Genomic DNA, 17827 nt, shown 5'->3' with positions numbered 1-17827 from the left:
TTGGTACCCAGCAGCTAGTAAGGGCACATTTATCACAATGATGGAATCAAATTTATCACAGTGAATGGAGTTGCTGGCATTTAACTGGATGGCTAAAATAAATAAATAAATAAAATTTTAAAAAATCAATATTCCAAGTAAAGACTTATACCTAACATGCTTTTTCTTTTCCCTTTTCCTTTTCTTTTTCTGCATCTCCTTGATTTCTTCTTATAAGGACATGTTCCAGGTTTACACAGGCTTCATTCCTGTAGTTCATCTTGGGATAGCAAAAGGCAGCCATTAGCCAACCAAGGATGATTTTGTTTCTATATACATGCTGCCTAACAGATACCTGTTCCACTCTGACACAAATTTTACCACCTTAAATTTATTTCTCATTTGAATAATGGGGATCCCTGAATTTCAGTGAGTTTGACGTGATGTATATGAGAGATGACATAGTTCTTATGAAATATGATTTAAAACTGGACAGCACTTTGTAAGAGATAGATTAGGATAAAAAAGAGTTAGAAAAACAAACACCGGACATTTGACTTGTTTCTACTTTTGGCTTTTATAAATAATGTTGCTATGAACATTCTTTTATGGTAGACTTGTGCATACTTTACTATAGGATGTATAACCAGCAGTAAAATTGCTGGACCATAGTTGTTAGTTTCATATTTAATAGAAATATTTACAATTCCCTATAGTAATTGTAACAGATAATATGCCTACTGGAAATGTGTGAGATTACCAGTTGCTCTATAACCTGACTCATATTTAGGATTTATTTTTTCAATTCTGTCTTTTAATTCACTGATTCTATCCTCAGATTCACCTAATCTATATTTCTTCCAATATGTTCTTTATTTGCATTATGTCATTCTTTATTTCCAGCTGTTCTTTTTTCATAATTACTGTATCTTTTTTTCATGCTGTTGACTATCTTTACCATCATTACTCTGAACTCTGTTTCAAATATATTTCTTATCTTTGCTTCATTTATCTCTTCTGAAGAATTCTCTTTTTCTCTCATTTGGGGGTTCTTTCTTTGTCTCTTTGAAATAGGAATTTTAGGGAAATATAGGCAGGGATAGGGAATTTTTAGAATTGAGGTTTCATGGAAAAAACACAGAGCTACAGTCTGGGAGAAGTTACATTTCCATAAGACAAGGAAGAGGCAATAGTTACATTTACATAAGATAAAGGAACTATGAGTAGCCAAATGGTCTATATTTATAAAATAAAGAAGGAGAAAGAAAGCCCTGAAGGAATAGGGGAACAATGAGGGAGGAGGGCCTCACATGTTTCATGTGATGTTTGACCTTTGAGCACAGGAGTTACTATAGTAACCAAATCAAAAGGGAATATTGACAAATCAGAAGGGATATCAGGACATAGGAACTGCAGCCTTTTTAAACTGTGGAAACAGGAAGTCAGTGGGTTTCCCCCCCCCTCCCATGTAGGAGAGTATGCTGTGAGATTTGTTCCCCTCCCCCACCTGGAAGTCTGTATTTGTTCTTCAATAAACTTCCACCTTTGCTATACTATCTTTAGTCTGTGGATTCATTCTTCAACTCTGATGGACAAAGAATCCAGTGAATACCATGTGTTCCAGTCTAAAAATCATGTATCATCCTCATTTTGGCTGTTTGTTTGGGGTTGTGACTATGCAATAGGTAGGTCCTCTGCACCTCTCAATCTTTAGTGCAGGATAGTGTCAAATTCTATTTATGACTAATTAGATCAGGCAAAGACTCAAAGACTGCCTCTGACTACAGACTGATAGGATTCTGACTTAAATGACTCCAGGCAATCATCCTCAGGTTTTTTTTATTTTGTTTGTTTGTTTGTTTGTTTTTCCCCCAACAGGGTGAGGCATTTGCTTCTGCCTAGAGTAGGGGTGTCGAACTCAATCAGAGAAGGGGCCAAAATCTAAAATCCAGCCTAAATCGCGGGCCGAATGGTTTACTGAACAGTCATAAGCTGTCATTGTGATGGAAACGCAGCGGAGTGCAGTGATGACAGCGCGGTGCGGGCCACATTGCAAGGCCTGGACGGATTTGGCCCGCGGGCCTTGTGTTTGACACATGTGGCCTAGAGACTAATTATTTTTTTTAGTCTCTTAAGTGGACTCAGGGCAGGGTGCTTTCAAATAGGGTGGGTCAACTGTCTTCCCCCCAGACAAGGCAAATGTCTGTGTGGGAAAGATGTCCTCCAATGCATGAGGGAATGACTTAGTACAGGAAATTGGGGGTGTCTGCCTTTCAAACTCTAAACCCTGAGTCTCCAATCCTGGCTTCTCATTCAGCTCCAATCCACTCTGCCCTCCCTCTGTGGAGCAAAAGGTGGGTGGCTCCACAGGGCATTTTGTGCATTGGCCCTTTTAGATGGTGCCTGAATTTTCAGCTGTCATTTCCTGGCAGACATCACCCCTGCTGCTTTTCTCAGCCAGATGTTATGTGGGTACTTTTCTTAGTTGTACTGTCTCTGCTGGGGGGACCAGTTTAGGGATTAGATCCAAGAGTTCTCAGTGACCACCCCCCACAGCTGAGATATCTTTCCGGAACTTCAGTTGCTGTTTGTGGGTGCCAAGACAGCTCTTTTATGCCTCTGCCCCTCTTTTCAGTCTATATGGTCCCCACTTTTGGCCTTTGGGTATCAAGGTTCCTTCCTGCAAATCTTCCATTGATTATTCAGGATTTTAGTTGTAATTCCAGTTTGTTCCTGGGAGCATTTCCATGCAGCATCCACTTACTCTGCCACCATTTTCAATCTCCCAAATTTGGGATTGTAGATCACTTTTTTCTAGTCATTCTGGTGAGTTTGTATAAGTATTACATTGTGGGATTAATGTGCATTTTTTTCTGATTTTTAATGGAATTGACATACTTTTCATATGTTTACTGGCCACTTGAATATATCTTTTATGAGGTTGTGGAAGTGATTGTCAGTTTTAAATTGGATTGTCTTTTGCTTATTTTTTGAAAGTTTTCTTTACATACCTTGTATTTGAATCTTCTGTCATTTCTATGGATTGTAAATATAATTTCTCACTTTTGCCTTTACATTTCTTTAATTGCATTTCAATAACCAGAAGCTTCTAATATGATGCAGACAAATTTGTTAATCTTTTCCCTTATTGGTCTATAGTTATATATAAGAAGGTTATACAGTAGTGTACTGAAATATATTTTGATTTCATATTTCCTGAAGATGAGTAAGAATAATCCTGGCTATAGTTGCTTTTATGTGTTATTTACATTCTCATCTTCTATAAAATCTTAAAAGCATTACACATAGTTGACTAGCTAGTAGTAACTCAATTAGTATTTCCCCGACAGAGCTAATATTTACCTGAAATTTTTGTTTCTTCTCTGTCTCCTTTGTCAAGTTCTACAATATCTGGCTTGAAGTGGTGAAATTCATAGAGCTCTGTCATCTAGGTTTTCTTCACTTTTTAATTGTTTATTCTCTCTCAGCTGTTCTTATCCATATTCATGGTTATATGCACATAACTTACACATTTATATCTTCAAATCAAACATCTTTTCTAAATTCCTGATTTATAGACAAAACTAAGTAATATCTCCACCCAGATGTTTTTTAGGCACTTAAAATCAACATGTCCAAAACTGAAATCATAAACTTCTTCAATTCTCCACTGTTCACCAGCTAGGTAAATCATATCACCATATAGCATCTAGTCCAAGTTTTACACCTTTTCTTTATCCTCCCTCATTCATTAAGTCATCTAATCCTGCCTTTCTACTTATTAAACACTAGAGACCTGATGCACAAAATTCATGCAAGAGTAGGTCTTCCTTCCTCCTGACTGGTGGCACCAGCTTCCCTCTGGCACCCAGGACCTGGACTTCCCTCAAAGCCTTAGCTTCATCTGGAAGGTCATCCAGAAGGATGTCTGCTCTAATTAGCATATTATGCTTTTGTTATAATAGATTTCTTTTTTTTTAAGGCCGTATCAAGTTATAAATAGATTGTCCAACAACTCTTTAGTTAGTCCCCTTACATTTAATCTGTGACTCAAATTCTTTCTTCACATTGAAGAGTTATCTATTTAGAATGCAAATATTAACTTGTCATTCTTTGACTAACGCCTTTCAATGATTTCTCATGCCTTTTGGATAATAAGGATCCTTTAATCTGTTAAACAATTAGACATTATTTAGTCTTGGTGACTTCACCAGCTTCATCTCTATCACTCTCATGAAACCAAACTGAGTTTTTCTTGTATTTCTTTTTTTTGCATTTAGTAGTAGTTCAATATATTTTTATTGAATAGATAGAATGTATCATGCTATTCTTTTCCACATTCTCATTGACCCAGGGTATCACTTTTTTTGGTTTTACATGTTTCTCACCAATGTTGTTTATGAATATGCTCAAATTCATTTTAAGTACAGTGTCTTCATTTATTATATCTCTAAGGAGAGTCCTTCAATATTCTCCACAAAATTTCTACCACCTGGAATTGGTTTTGCCCCTTTGAAAGGATTTTACATTCTGATGATTAGCCCAGATGTTCAACCTGTGTATTCTTTGCCACCCTGCAACAATAGACAGTGTTATTTCTTTTTGGGAAAAAATTGGGATTCCATATTAAAAGTAAACTTCTGTCCATGTATACAATATGGTAGTATGTTTACTATTTCAACTTTCTCTGTATAATATATATTTTTTTCTCTTTCATTATTTAAAAAGCAGAATTTTTACAAGCACATATGCTTGAGATCTATAAACACCATAAAATAGAAAGCAAACATTTATCTATTTATTATAAAACATTTACTGAGTAGATATGAAATCATGAACAATAATAGCACCTAATGTTCAGTGCTTGGGAGGCAGTACTTATTATTAGGTACAAGCCTTTGAAATCTACGTCTGGTTTTGAATCTTCATTGAACTACATAAAAACCGTTTAAGCCCTAGCCAGTTGAACAAAGGGTTGCAGGTTCGATTCCAGTCAAAGGCACATATCTTGGTTGCAGGCCAAGATCAGAGTGTGTGCAGAAGGCAATAAATGGATGTGACATGTCTCTCTCTCTCTCTTCCTTCCACTCCATCTAAAAATCAATGGCGCGGTGTGTGTGTGTGTGTGTGTGTGTAGGGGGGGAGGGGGGGAGTTGTTCAAACTACTAGTTTTGGTTTCCTTGTGTATAGCATAGAAATAAAAATAAATATTTCATCATATAGGGCTGTTATGAGTATTAAAAAAGAAAGCACTCATCACAGTACCTGGCCTTTGTTAAGCAATTAATAAATCTTAAAAATTACTAAAGTAAAACTTAGGCCAAAACCGGTTTGGCTCAGTGGTAGAACGTCGGTCTGTGGACTGAAAGGTCCTGGGTTCGATTCTGGTCAAGGGCATGTACCTTGGTTGCGGGCACATCCCCAGTAGGGAGTGTGCAAGAGGCTGCTGGTCGATGTTTCTCTCTCATTGACGTTTCTAGCTCTCTATCTCTCTCCCTTCCTCTCTGTAAAAAATCAATAAAATATATTTAAAAAAATAAAAAATAAAAAAATAAAGTAAAACTTAGGAAAATAAATATTTCATTTGACATCATTGCTTGTACTATAAAATATATTTTTAAATATAATGTATGCCAATTCTTAATATTTCTAATGTAAAATTTCTAATATTGTCAAATAGTTTATACAAATACATGACATATCATTCAAACTGTATAAAATGGTATTATAATGAAGTCTTCTACCCTTGTAGAATTACATTTTAAAATAATATTAAAAATAAAGTATAGCACTTTAAAGTATTTATAACATGATTGACACTCTAGATCAGGGGTGTCGAACTCAATCAGAGAAGGGGCCAAAATCTAAAATCCAGCCTAAATCGCGGGCCGAATGGTTTACTGAACAGTCATAAACTGACAATGTTAACCAGAAATGTGAATTTAAAATGAGTGGAACAATCTTTTCCTTAACAGTGCTGTTAACCAACTCACATGCTATCAAGCAAAACAGTAATATTGGTATCAAGCAAAACAGTAATATTGGAATGTACCTAAAAGGCTCATTGTTTTGTTTTCTGGCTAGTTGTCTGACACCGTTTTCCCCGGATCAATGAGTCAATGTTCGGTTTTATTTCTTGGGCTGTAGCAACCCGCAAAACAGCATGGAGGTTGTCATCGGTAATGCGTGATCTGTGCTTGTTTTTGTTCAGATTCATTATTGAAAACATCTATTCACAAAGATAGGTGCTCCCGAACATGGATAGAATACGGGCAGCATGAAGTCGGAGCTCTGGCATTGAGTCAGGGGGCAGTAGAGGGTAGAAGTCCTCAATTTCAACATCCTGAAACCTTGATTTCAGGCCACTGTCAGACTGAAGCTCGATTATCTCCATCTGAAGGTGATGGGGCACATTGTTGACATCAACTGTAAAAGGATTGGCAAAGATGTCAAAGCCTGAGTGCTGTGTTCTAAAGTCAGAGAAGCGCTGCTCAAATTCACTTAGTAAACGGCTAACTTTGGTAGCCAGCCGACTGCAAGGAAAAGTACCAGAAATAGTGGTTGAGATACTCAAACAAACGGGAAAGTGGGCAAGATTGTCCTATTCCAGTTGGGACTTCCATAGTTGAAGTTTACGCTGGAATGCTGTGATCATGTCAGACATCTTCGTGATGACTTGTTTGCGTCCCTGCAGCTTCAGATTCAGTTGGGCGAGATGCTCGCATATGTCACACATCATAGCAAAATCACATAGCCAGGCAGGATCCGACAGTTCAGGCAAGGGCTTTCCTTTACTTTCCATGAAAAGAGCAATTTGTTCTCTGAGCTCAAAAAATCTTTTGAGGACTGCGCTCTTGCTCAGCCATCTTACTTCTGTGTGGTATGGCACGTCTCCATGCTCTGCACCCACCTCCTGTAAAAACTGCTGGAACTGGCGATGATTCAGGCCATGTGCCCATATAAAGTTAATAGTTTTAATGACTGTGGTCATTATGTCATTCATGTCCAGAACTTTTCCACACATAGCCTCTTGGTGGATAATGCAATGATAAGTAATCAAGGGTGTGTGGCAGTGACTTTTTTGCATTCTTTCCTTCATTAGTCCAACCAAGCCTTTCTTTTCTCCGCACATTGAAGGTGCGCCATCGGTAGTTAGCCCCAACAACTTTTCCCAGGGTAATTTAAAATTATTTATAGATTTCTCCACAGCCTCAAATATTGTATTTATCTCTACCAGTCATCGCCCCATGCATGGCAGCTACATCCAAAAGTTCCTCAGTGACAGAGAGGTTGGTCTTCGTAGCACGTATAAAGATGGACAGCTGCGCTGTATCAGTGTTGTCTGTGCTTTCATCTATAGCAAGTGAAAAAGCAAGATAACTGCATGCCTGTTCGGCCAGCTGTGATGATAGATTTCCTGAGAGTTCTTGAACTCTATCTGCAATGGTGTTTCTTGACAAACTGACATTTTGAAAACTCTGTATCTGGTCTGGGCATACTTGCTCACACACTTTTAGCATGCATTGCTTCAAAAAGGCACCCTCTGAAAAACACCTTGAAGTACGGGCAATTTCTTCAGCCACTATAAAGCTTGCTTTCACTGCGGCATCATTTTTTGCTGTAGCCTTTGTAAACATTTGCTGCTGTGATTGTAGTTTGCCTTTTAGTTCTTTAACAATTTTATGCTCTTTTTCCAAAGTATATTTGCCATACTTAACATTATGTTTGGTGTCAAAATGACGACGTATATTGTACTCTTTCATCACCGACACTGTCTCATAACACAATATACACACTGGTTTGCCCTCTCTAAGCACAAAAATGTATTCATTTTCCCATTTGTCATTAAATTGTCCGCCTTCACCGTCAACTTTTCTTTTCCTGGACATTTTGGGATCAATATTGCAGTAAAAGATGTAGTTTATTGGAAATCTGCGTTAGAAGGAAAAAGTTGAAAACTGCACAGAGATAGCTTGATTTGGCAGATGGAGTGGAGAAAAAAAAAGTCAGTCAATAAATGCCTGGCTGGGTACAGATAGCAGATTCTGTTGCGATTTTTATGCCTGCACTTTATGCCAGGAACTGGCAGCTTCTGCTGTGTATTTTTTATGCCCCCACACTCACTCTCTCCTCTGCTCTGCCACCCGCACAACCACATCGGATGCCGGACTATAGGTCCCACGCCTCCTGAATCTCATGTGACTTGATTTCTATGCGCATGCGAGGCGGCCAGCGAGATCACAAGCCTCCTATGTCACCGCGCGTCATTGTGATGGAACGCAGCGGAGTGCAGTGATGACAGCGCGGTGCAGGCCACATTGCAAGGCCTGGTGGGCCGGATTTGGCCCGCGGGCCTTGTGTTTGACATGTGTGCTCTAGATCATAAATTACTAAGAACTTTGCATACTTAAATGGGAAAGGGATTCTATTTTTTTGAAGTTATTGATTTTTTACAGAAAGGAAGGGAGAAGCATATAGAGTTAGAAACATTGATGAGAGAGAAACATTGATCAGCTGCCACCTGCACTCCCCCTGCTGGGGATGTGCCCACAACCAAGGTACATGCCCTTGACCAGAATCAAACCTGGGACCCTTCAGTCTGCAGGCTGATGCTTTATCAATGGAGCCAAACCAGTTAGGGTGGATTATATTCTTAATACTCAGGTCATTGTTGGACTTTGTAACATTCTGATATACTTGCTTATAATTGCTGAGTTTACACATGGAATAATGCCATTATCAAGCTCATTACATGCATGGTAACAATGAAATCTGTGAATAAGAATCATAAATCTTGTATAATGGTAATCCACCTGTGGCTTTATAGTTTTGGAATTCAGCCACAATTTTTCAACACCAGTGAAAGTGCACCTGTCTATCAGATAGGAAAACACAGTGGTCGTTAATTATATTCCCACTTTCATTATCTTATGGGCTTGAAACCATGAGTGTAATTTACAGAACAGATTTTGTGCTTGATTTAAGTCATGTTGAAAGCTCAGACCATGTGTGAGTTATTTTGGCAATGTCATGGTTTGATCATGTTGTGCAGGCATCAGTAACCAAATGTCCTTTAGGTTATATGAAGCTCTGCTTAAGCTATTCTTTAAGAAAGGCAAAAATCAAAATAGTGTTGCCAGTTAATACCATGTTCAGAGTTTCAGGAATTCAATGCACCTTTTACTTATAAATTTAAAATGGAGGCCTGAGACAGGAGGGAGAAGGAGAGGAGAGCAAGGTCTTAGGCAATATGATGAATTTCCACACACACAACCTATTAAGAATGAAACACGCCTTCAGAATAGTGAAAATGGAAGTGAGGCACTTTCTTTGAAGGAAATAGGATTGTCTTTTCTTTTAAAATGTATTCATTGAAAATTTCAGGTTAATATTTATTATTTTCAATTTGCCTAAATTAATTCCATTATTTTTGTTACTCTGCCTTTTCTAAACATCAGCATTGCTGTTCACAAATTTTTATTCATTAGAAACTTTATCGACAAATAAGCAAGGACTGTGAAAGTCACAATGAAGAAATGAGAGAGTAGAAAAAGAAGGAAGGTCAAGAAGAAAAAGAAAAGACAGGAAGAGACAGAAGTACAGCAAGGACAGGCTGAGATTCCCTCTCTTCATTATCTAAAAATTCCCATGTACAATTACCACTAGCTGAAGACAGTGTGTTGTGTACAATATGTTCATTTGCTAGGGGAATCGAAACAAAGTACCATGGAATGGGTGGCTCCAAACAGCAAACATCGCTTTCTCACAATTCTGGAGGCTGGAAGTACAAGATCAAGGTGTGAACAAATTTGATTTCTTCTATGGCCTCCCTCAGGCTTGGCTTGTAGAAGGCCTTCTTTCTCTAGTGTCTTTACATGATCTTTCTTATTTATTTGTGGCCTAATTACCTTTTCTTATAAGGACAGTTGGATTAGGGTTCACACACAAGACTTTACCTGATTACCTCTTTGAAAGCACCATTTTCAAATGCATTAATATGTTAAGTATTGGAGGTTAGAAGTTCAACATATGAACTGGGAGGAGGGAACACAGGTCCAATATTTGTGACAGATTTTTGAGCAAATGAGGCTATGTAAAGAATAGAATAATTCTAGTCAAATTTTAAAGAGGTTTATTGTAGAAGAAATATTTATTCTTAATGTCATCACATAATGACAGGTTCAAATTTTAGGTCTTGGAATTTTTAATCAATATTTAACAATGTTGAATATAATAATGTCATATATATGAATAGGATTAAATTTTTAGGAAGCAAGCTAAATGTAATGCTCTCAGTTGCTGCTTATGCAGGAGAAATGTTGAAATATTCCAAGATCTCTGTATTAACATTCAATTCAAAGAATATTCCATATTAAATATTCTTCTAATAATGAACATATACATGGGCTTTTCTCCCAAATTGTTTTCAAATGTATGCATTCTTAATATGGTTACCTATAGTTTTATCTCTTTGCTACCAATATGTAATATAAATTTGAAATGTAAAAGAGGCCCTATCTAGTTTGGCTCAGTAGATAGAGTGTCAGCCTGTGGACTGAAAGGTCTCAGGTTTGATTCTGGATAAGGGCACATGCCCAGGTTGTGGGCTCAATCCCCAGTGTGGGGCATGCAGGAGGCAGCCAATCAATGATTCTCTCTCATCATTGATGTTTCTATCTCTCTCCTCTCCCTTCCTTTCTGAAATCAATAACAATATATATAAAACACACACACACAGAAATGCAATAGTGTTGGGTAGTTTAGTATAACAGAAAAAAATAGTCCATTTTTAAATCATGTTTAAGTTTTTAAAAATTAACAAGTTGTAAATCAGGAAGTGCCAAATGATAAAATTATGCATTCTAATTTCAGTTTTCAAATTTTTGACAAATATTAAACCTTTTAAAAAAAATAAAAGGGAATGCTGTTATTTTTATTTTTAAAAAAACATTTTTTGTTGTATTGACTAAGACCTCGTCTTAGGCTAGCACTTCATCAATGGGCATTGAAATAGAGTCATCTCAATGACCCTGTTCCAAAATCAGATTTAGGGTTATCAATGTATCCTCTTCACTGTCCCCTCCTCCCCCTCACCCCCCCTCAGGGCAGAATGGATCTTTATAGGTTTTTGTTTTTGATTTGTTTTTGGTACAGGGTGATAGTGTTTGTTGCCATTTCTGCCATTCACTCACTATTCTAAGACTCTTTTTTAAATAGGGAAAGCAGGGGAAGAATCTGGACAAGGTGTGCCTTTTCTAAAAGTGTTTACTCTGGCCGAAACCGATGTGGCTCAGTGGTAGAGCGTCGGTCTGCGGACTGAAAGATCCCAGGTTCCAATCCGGTCAGGGGCATGTACCTTGGTTGCGGGCACATGCCCGGTAGGAGGTGTGCAAGAGGCAGCTGGTTGATGTTTCTCTCTCATCGACGTTTCTAGCTCTCTATCTCTCTCCCTTCTTCTCTGTAAAAAAAAAAAATCAATAAAATATATTTTTTAAAAATAATAACAAATAAATAAATAAATAAATAAATAAAAATAAAAGTGGTTACTCTGCAACTCCAATAGACCTGCAACTTATGAAGCTTTCTCATGGCCTTCCTTGGGCCTTCTTTTTGCAAGAAGAGCCTTAGAGCTGGTATGAATTTCCCTTGGGTGTGAGCTTCCCAAATGCTTTATGTTCACTTGCCATCCCACAGTCAGCATTCAGTAATTTGTTTAAAAGTTGTAGCTGAATTCTTCTTTCAAATGTTCATTGGTCTCTGCCCCAGGTAAGCAAGTGCTTGTATTTTGTCTGTCTTTAGAGCTGCCTACCTTTCCTTAGATTTCATGCTAATTTCTGACTTCAACTCCCTGATGTGTTCAAGAAAAGTTGTGTGTTTGTAGACTGTCAAAGCTATTGTTATTATTGTTGTTATAAGACTTATTATTGTTTGTTATTATTGTTGTTAGCAGCAATACTCTTTCCTTCTTTCTAGATTATGTGTGAAACCAGATATTCATTTTTTAAAGTCATTAATTGTCAACAGAAAACAAGACTCTTAGTCTTAGAAATCAGGGCAGTCAGGTTTTTCTAGGTCAATGGTAATCAAATGAGATAGTCTAAAATAGTACAAAAAGGGAATAGGTAGATAAATGGGCAGTAGTGTTATTTCCCTACTATTTTTGTCTGATTTTTTAATAGAAATAATAAAAATTTAACATTATTTGCTCTTTGAGACAGATGAGTAGAATCAATAGGCATAAGTGAAAATTAAAAAAATTGTCTAATTTCATTCTAAATGAAAAAATTGTCTCTTTTGGAGGTAGATCTAACAACAGAAAAGAAACAACCAAACAAAAATTATGGGTGAGGACTGTTAAACTTTTCATAGAACATTAAAATTTAGTACTTCCTTCTATTTCATTTGATTGATTTTGAAACCATTCTTCAATGTTTTCTCAGTTACATATGACAAATTATTTTGGGAATTAAATGAAAGGGCCATAAATCATGTAAAACAAATATACTTAGAAGACTGCTTAGAAGATTCGACCATTCAGCTATTAAGTTCACTCTTTATTCCTCAGGGTGATAAAGTGGATAATGAAAGTAGAAGTGGAACTAAATGGGAGGTGGAAATCCACCATAATCCAATTAATATTAGATCCTAAATAGGCCTTTGTCATTGATTGAGAAACTTAAAGCCTCCCTTTCCAAGCTGTAATTCTTGTGTAATGAGCATTGCAGTTTTCATTAAAACTCTGTGGCCAGCAGAAACATCCGCTTAATTCATTTACTAGCAAGTATTTTTGTACTTTTTCATAAATAAATAAAAAAGACTGGCTCAAGCAGGCCTGCTACTTTCCTTTGGTGCTTTTGGTAACAAGGGGCTAGTCTAAGTTTTAGGACCATCCTCCCATACTGCCCATAGTCTCTGTCAGGAGATATATCTCAGAGCTGTGCTCTGTGAACTGTGTTCTTTCTATAATACCTTCAAGAAGAAAACGGTTAGTCAAGTTTGTGGAATGAAGGAAAAAACAGGTCTCCTGTTAGGACCCTTGTTTTCCATTCAAACTTTATATTTTCAAAGGGAACCAATAAGCCTCTGCTTTGTTGTTTGTGTAGTTTTTATAAAGAAAATAGTGTGACTATATTGAATCAATTGTAATAGTTCTCCAACAGAAAATCAAATAGCATGATAGATTAATCTGTGTGGTTTTGTGAATTTTATTTTTTTAATTTTATGTGCCCCAAATCCTATTTTCTTTTTTTCTGTAAAGAAAGTATGGTTCAGATATTTGGCAGATTGTGTTTGTTGGGGTCATTGCATCTATTTATCTTTATACAAACTCATTATGGTTAATTTTTAAATATAAAAATGTATTTAAGCTAATTATTTTTCTGTGTCTGATCAGCATCAATGAGTTTAAAATTGTTTTCCAGCCACTAAAAACTGTTGATGGGCTCCTCTCTCCACTATGTAAGGAGTTGGCAACCATGACCTACAGACCAAATCAGGCCCACCACTTGTTTTTGTACATTCAGAAGCCAAAAATGGTTTTTACATTTTTTGATAGATTAAAAGAAATCAAAGGAAGAATAATATTTCATGACACAAAAATTATGTAACATTCAAATGTTAGTGTCCATAAATAATGTTTAATTGGAACACTCATTTGTTTTCAAATTATTCATGGTTGATTCCTGCTACAATGGTAGTGTTGAGTAGTTGCTGCAGAACTATATGGTCCACAGAGCTGGGAATATTTATTATCTGACAATTTACAGAAAATGTTTGTTGACCTCTGCTGTATATAAAGTACCTAGATTGATCAAGATCAAGAATAATTGAAGGAAAAAGAAATGTGCCAAACAGCAAATAATGCAAAGGGGTGGATATTGAATTATGATCATATAATTCATGACTTCCTAAAATATATTGGTATTTACAAAATAATGTGCTTGACAATTGTAGTTATATGCCACCAATACTGATACTGCTCCAATTATGCACACTCTATGCTTTGGATTTTATTCATTTTATTTATTTATTTATTTATTTATTTATTTTTAATTTGGTATATTTATTTATTATAATATGGCTTCCATGGGTAGTAATAATTAGCACCTCTATCAGTATTCAAGTGCTCCTTTTACTTTAAAATTTTTTTTTATTGAATATGGTATCACATAATTGTCCTCATCCTCCCATTTCCATCCCAAACCCCTCCCCACATATGCCCCCAGACTTCTGTTGTCCATGGCCACTGGTTAGACCCATATGCATGCACGCAAGTCCTTTGGTTGATCTCTCCCCTTTACCCCCACCTTCCCTTACTTTCCCTCTGAGTCTGATTGCTGCTTCTCTTTCTCTGGGTCTGTTTTTGTTCATCAGTTTATGTTGCTCATTATTTCCTCTAGATGTGTGAGATCATGTGATCCAAGAAATACCCTTGTAAGAACAGAAAATGAGACAAGCCATAATGGTTATGCTGAAAGGCAAATGAATCAGTCTGTAGTGAGTTCCTTTCTGGGCTAACAGTTCTTTTGAGTCCCAATTTCAATGTCAAACAGTTCCTTATGTGTACATGTCAGCCATGCTATTTCAGATCTGGTTGGTGGACAAATGGTGGTAATGCAGATCTGACTGTCTCTGGTTTGGTCCTGGGCATCCTTCAGCAATAAGAATGATTACTCAAACTACACATAGAAATTAATACTATTTTTCTATCCTCACAACCTATCACTGTTCAGTTTTTCTTGTGTTCTGGTAAGTCAGTTTTTATCTCTCTTCATTATTTTACATGCAAATCATTGGAAATAATTTTTAAAACAAGAAAAAACAAATGTAATTAAAAGTTTAATTTTAAAAAATATATTATTATTCAAAAGATTTAATATTCAAAATTTAGTAAAAAGTAATATTAAAATTGTTTTTTTCATGACTGCAATCAATTAGATTTATTACCCATGAGAGATATCAGTAGGACATTTTAGAATATTTCTGTAGGAGATTTCAAATATTTACTGAAAACTAACTTATTTCTATAAAAAACACATTCTTTTATAATTTACCCAATGTAAAGACAATGCTTCTTTCCTGAAAACTTCTATATTTCATACCAGAGCTAAGATTCCATTATTCAGTTTGCTAGTCTAGTATTAGATATTAGCAAGTTAATTTAGATATTACTTCATTGTTAAATGTTAATTCTAACTTTGTCACAAAGTCAGTTTTCTATATTCTCAATCTCAGTTGAATAACTGATGTTTCCTCAAGGACCCATGTATGTGACACAGCATATTTATAATGTTAATAAAAAGATAATTAAAGAATGTCTAAATGATGTGTTTGTGAACCTAAATGATATTAGTACAGATATAACAACATTTGCCATCTCAAAATATTTATTAATTTGATGGAAAAAATGTATGTTGGTCATGTAAAAATGATATATTGTCTAAGGCTAGAAAAACAGCAATAATTATATATCAAATAACTGGAAAACAGAGTTAAGCTTTCTTAAATATGGGTAAAATCAGAACAAATTGTATTGGCCAAAAAAGAATTCCTATAATTTTCTAAATATTAAAACAGCAAGAAAGCATTATTAATGTTTGTTGTTTTTTTTGTACTGCCCTGGCTTTTTATTCTTAAAATTAACTCTGGAAAATAAATGGTAAAGCTCAAATTGTTTTGAAAATATATTTATATTTTTATAAAAAATAAGTCATGACCGCAAAAAGACATAAAACTTGATTTGTGTAATATTTGTGCCTAAAACTTTCTTTCTTTTTCAGCATGGTTCAGATCACTTTAATTTACTAAATCTTTTCCAGTGCCTCTTATGTGCCAAACACTGTGTTAGGGTCTGAAGAGAATAAAAAGTTGGTGGATATGTGGACCTGGTTCTCAAAGCACTCAGAGTCCAAGCACTGATGTAGAATGTAGACAATATCTACAATGGGAAATGTATTGGGTGGGGTCATGAGGAAGAATATGTAAAGTGGTAGTTTGAGATCTGAGTAAAGGGAAAACATTGAATAATATGATTATAGTTTGAACTTTATTCTGTACTCATTAAAAACTTTTGAGGAAATGGCAATTCTGATTATGGTTGTGCTTAAAACCCATAGGAAAAAATTGAGCAAAGTTGTCTTTTGTTTTTATTTGTTTGGTTTTATTGTTATTTGTCTCCTTTGAACTACTATTCTCATCTATGTTAAGTAATGGGGAGGAGATTAAACTAATAATATTGACTATTGTATATTAATGACAGTTTGACACCACCATTATTCCATTCTTTCTTGAAATGTTTTATTGTTTTTGTTGTTATAGACAGACTTTCCAGTAAACATAGCAAACTGGAATATTTTTATGTCAATATTACATAAAATAAAAAGGGATGTAACAAATAGAAATAATGATGATTTATATAACTTTTATGCTGAATTTATTTAGTAACTTAATTAATTTAATAACTTGAATCCATATTTTATTCCTGAATTTCCATAGCTTTATTCACCTTAATATGAACCTTGTCACCTTAAGCTTTAATGTTTTTAAATTATAAAACTCCTTTAGATCCCATTACAGTATTTTTAAAATTTGAGATTATGTTGTGGATTAGTTTGCCCACAGCTGCAGACAACCTCTTCACAACTTTAAGAAACATGTACACAGTCATAGAAAAGCCATGATTTAGCTGACCCTGATTTTGTTACTTTAATGACTTACACAAACTCTTCATAAGGATAGATGTCTTGTTAAATTTCCAAATTGGTTCAATATTTTTCTGCAATGAACATTCATAGAAAATCTCTAACATTAATCTTGATCTTCAGCATTGTTAACAATGTATGAAATAATCTGGAAGTGAGAGAAATAGGGGTTATTACTCTTTGCATCCATCATTCTTTTATTAGAAAAGCAGAACTATTATGAGAATTATGGGATAGTGGACTCAAAAGTAGGAATGAGATCTGACATAGTCGTGGAAGAAGCTGAGAAATAATTAGGAGTCTGAAAAGAAGAGCTGAACTTAGAGCAAGGGAGGGCATCTACCTCTACCATGTCTGAGCACAATGACATTCAAAGTGCAATGGCTGCCGAAACTGGTTTGGCTCAGTGGATAGAGTGTTGGCCTGCAGACTCAAAGGTCCCAGGTTCGATTTTGGTCAAGGGCATGTACCTTGGTTGTGGGCACATTCCTAGTAGGGAGTGTGCAAGAGGCAGCTGGTCAATGATTCTCTCTCACTGATATTTCTAAATCTCTAACCCTCTCTCTTCTTCTCTGTAAAAAATCAATAAAATATATATATTTTTAAAAGTGCAATGGCTACTGCTTAATTTCTTATTTTCAAACCTTCTATAAATTCCTTTTTCCCCTAACTTTAACTAGGAACTCTACAGTGAAGGGGACTCTGTCAATCAGTTTCAACTTAGCCAAGTTGACATAGTACAAAACAATCACACTGCTATTTTAAAAGTCATTTACATATTCATTTATTCAACTATTATTTAATAGCCACATACTACTTGCCAGGCTCCTTGTTAGTTGTTGGAGATATAATTCTGAACAAAAATGCTCTCTCTCCTGAAAATTCACCTTTTTTTCAGGGACAAAAATATAAGAAGCAATTAAAATTGAAGTATAAGGAAATATATACTAGTAGGTAAAAATGGGAACTGAAGAAGCTGAGCCTCTTCCAAAAGGGTTTACCAGGGAAGCCCTCCTAGGCAATGAGGCTTCTAAACTGATACCTGGTGGGTGGGCAGATATGATATATGATGGACAGGGGAGCAAAGTAGGGGAAGAAAAGAAAGTATCATGTGAAATCCTATTGGTCCAAGAGCAGTATCACGGTGT

General features: G+C 35.7%; 1 protein-coding gene across 1 annotated transcript in view; it reads left to right on the top strand.

The window, feature by feature from the left end:
• Nucleotides 1-17827, top strand: part of CFAP299 (cilia and flagella associated protein 299) — a 522006-nt gene that overhangs the window by 351162 nt on the left and 153017 nt on the right. The gene's annotated exons all lie outside the window — the stretch shown is intronic.

This window comes from Pipistrellus kuhlii, unplaced genomic scaffold (genome assembly GCF_014108245.1).
Source record: "Pipistrellus kuhlii isolate mPipKuh1 unplaced genomic scaffold, mPipKuh1.p scaffold_m20_p_1, whole genome shotgun sequence".
NCBI lineage: Eukaryota > Metazoa > Chordata > Mammalia > Chiroptera > Vespertilionidae > Pipistrellus > Pipistrellus kuhlii.
This window is presented reverse-complemented; position numbering and strand designations above follow the sequence as displayed.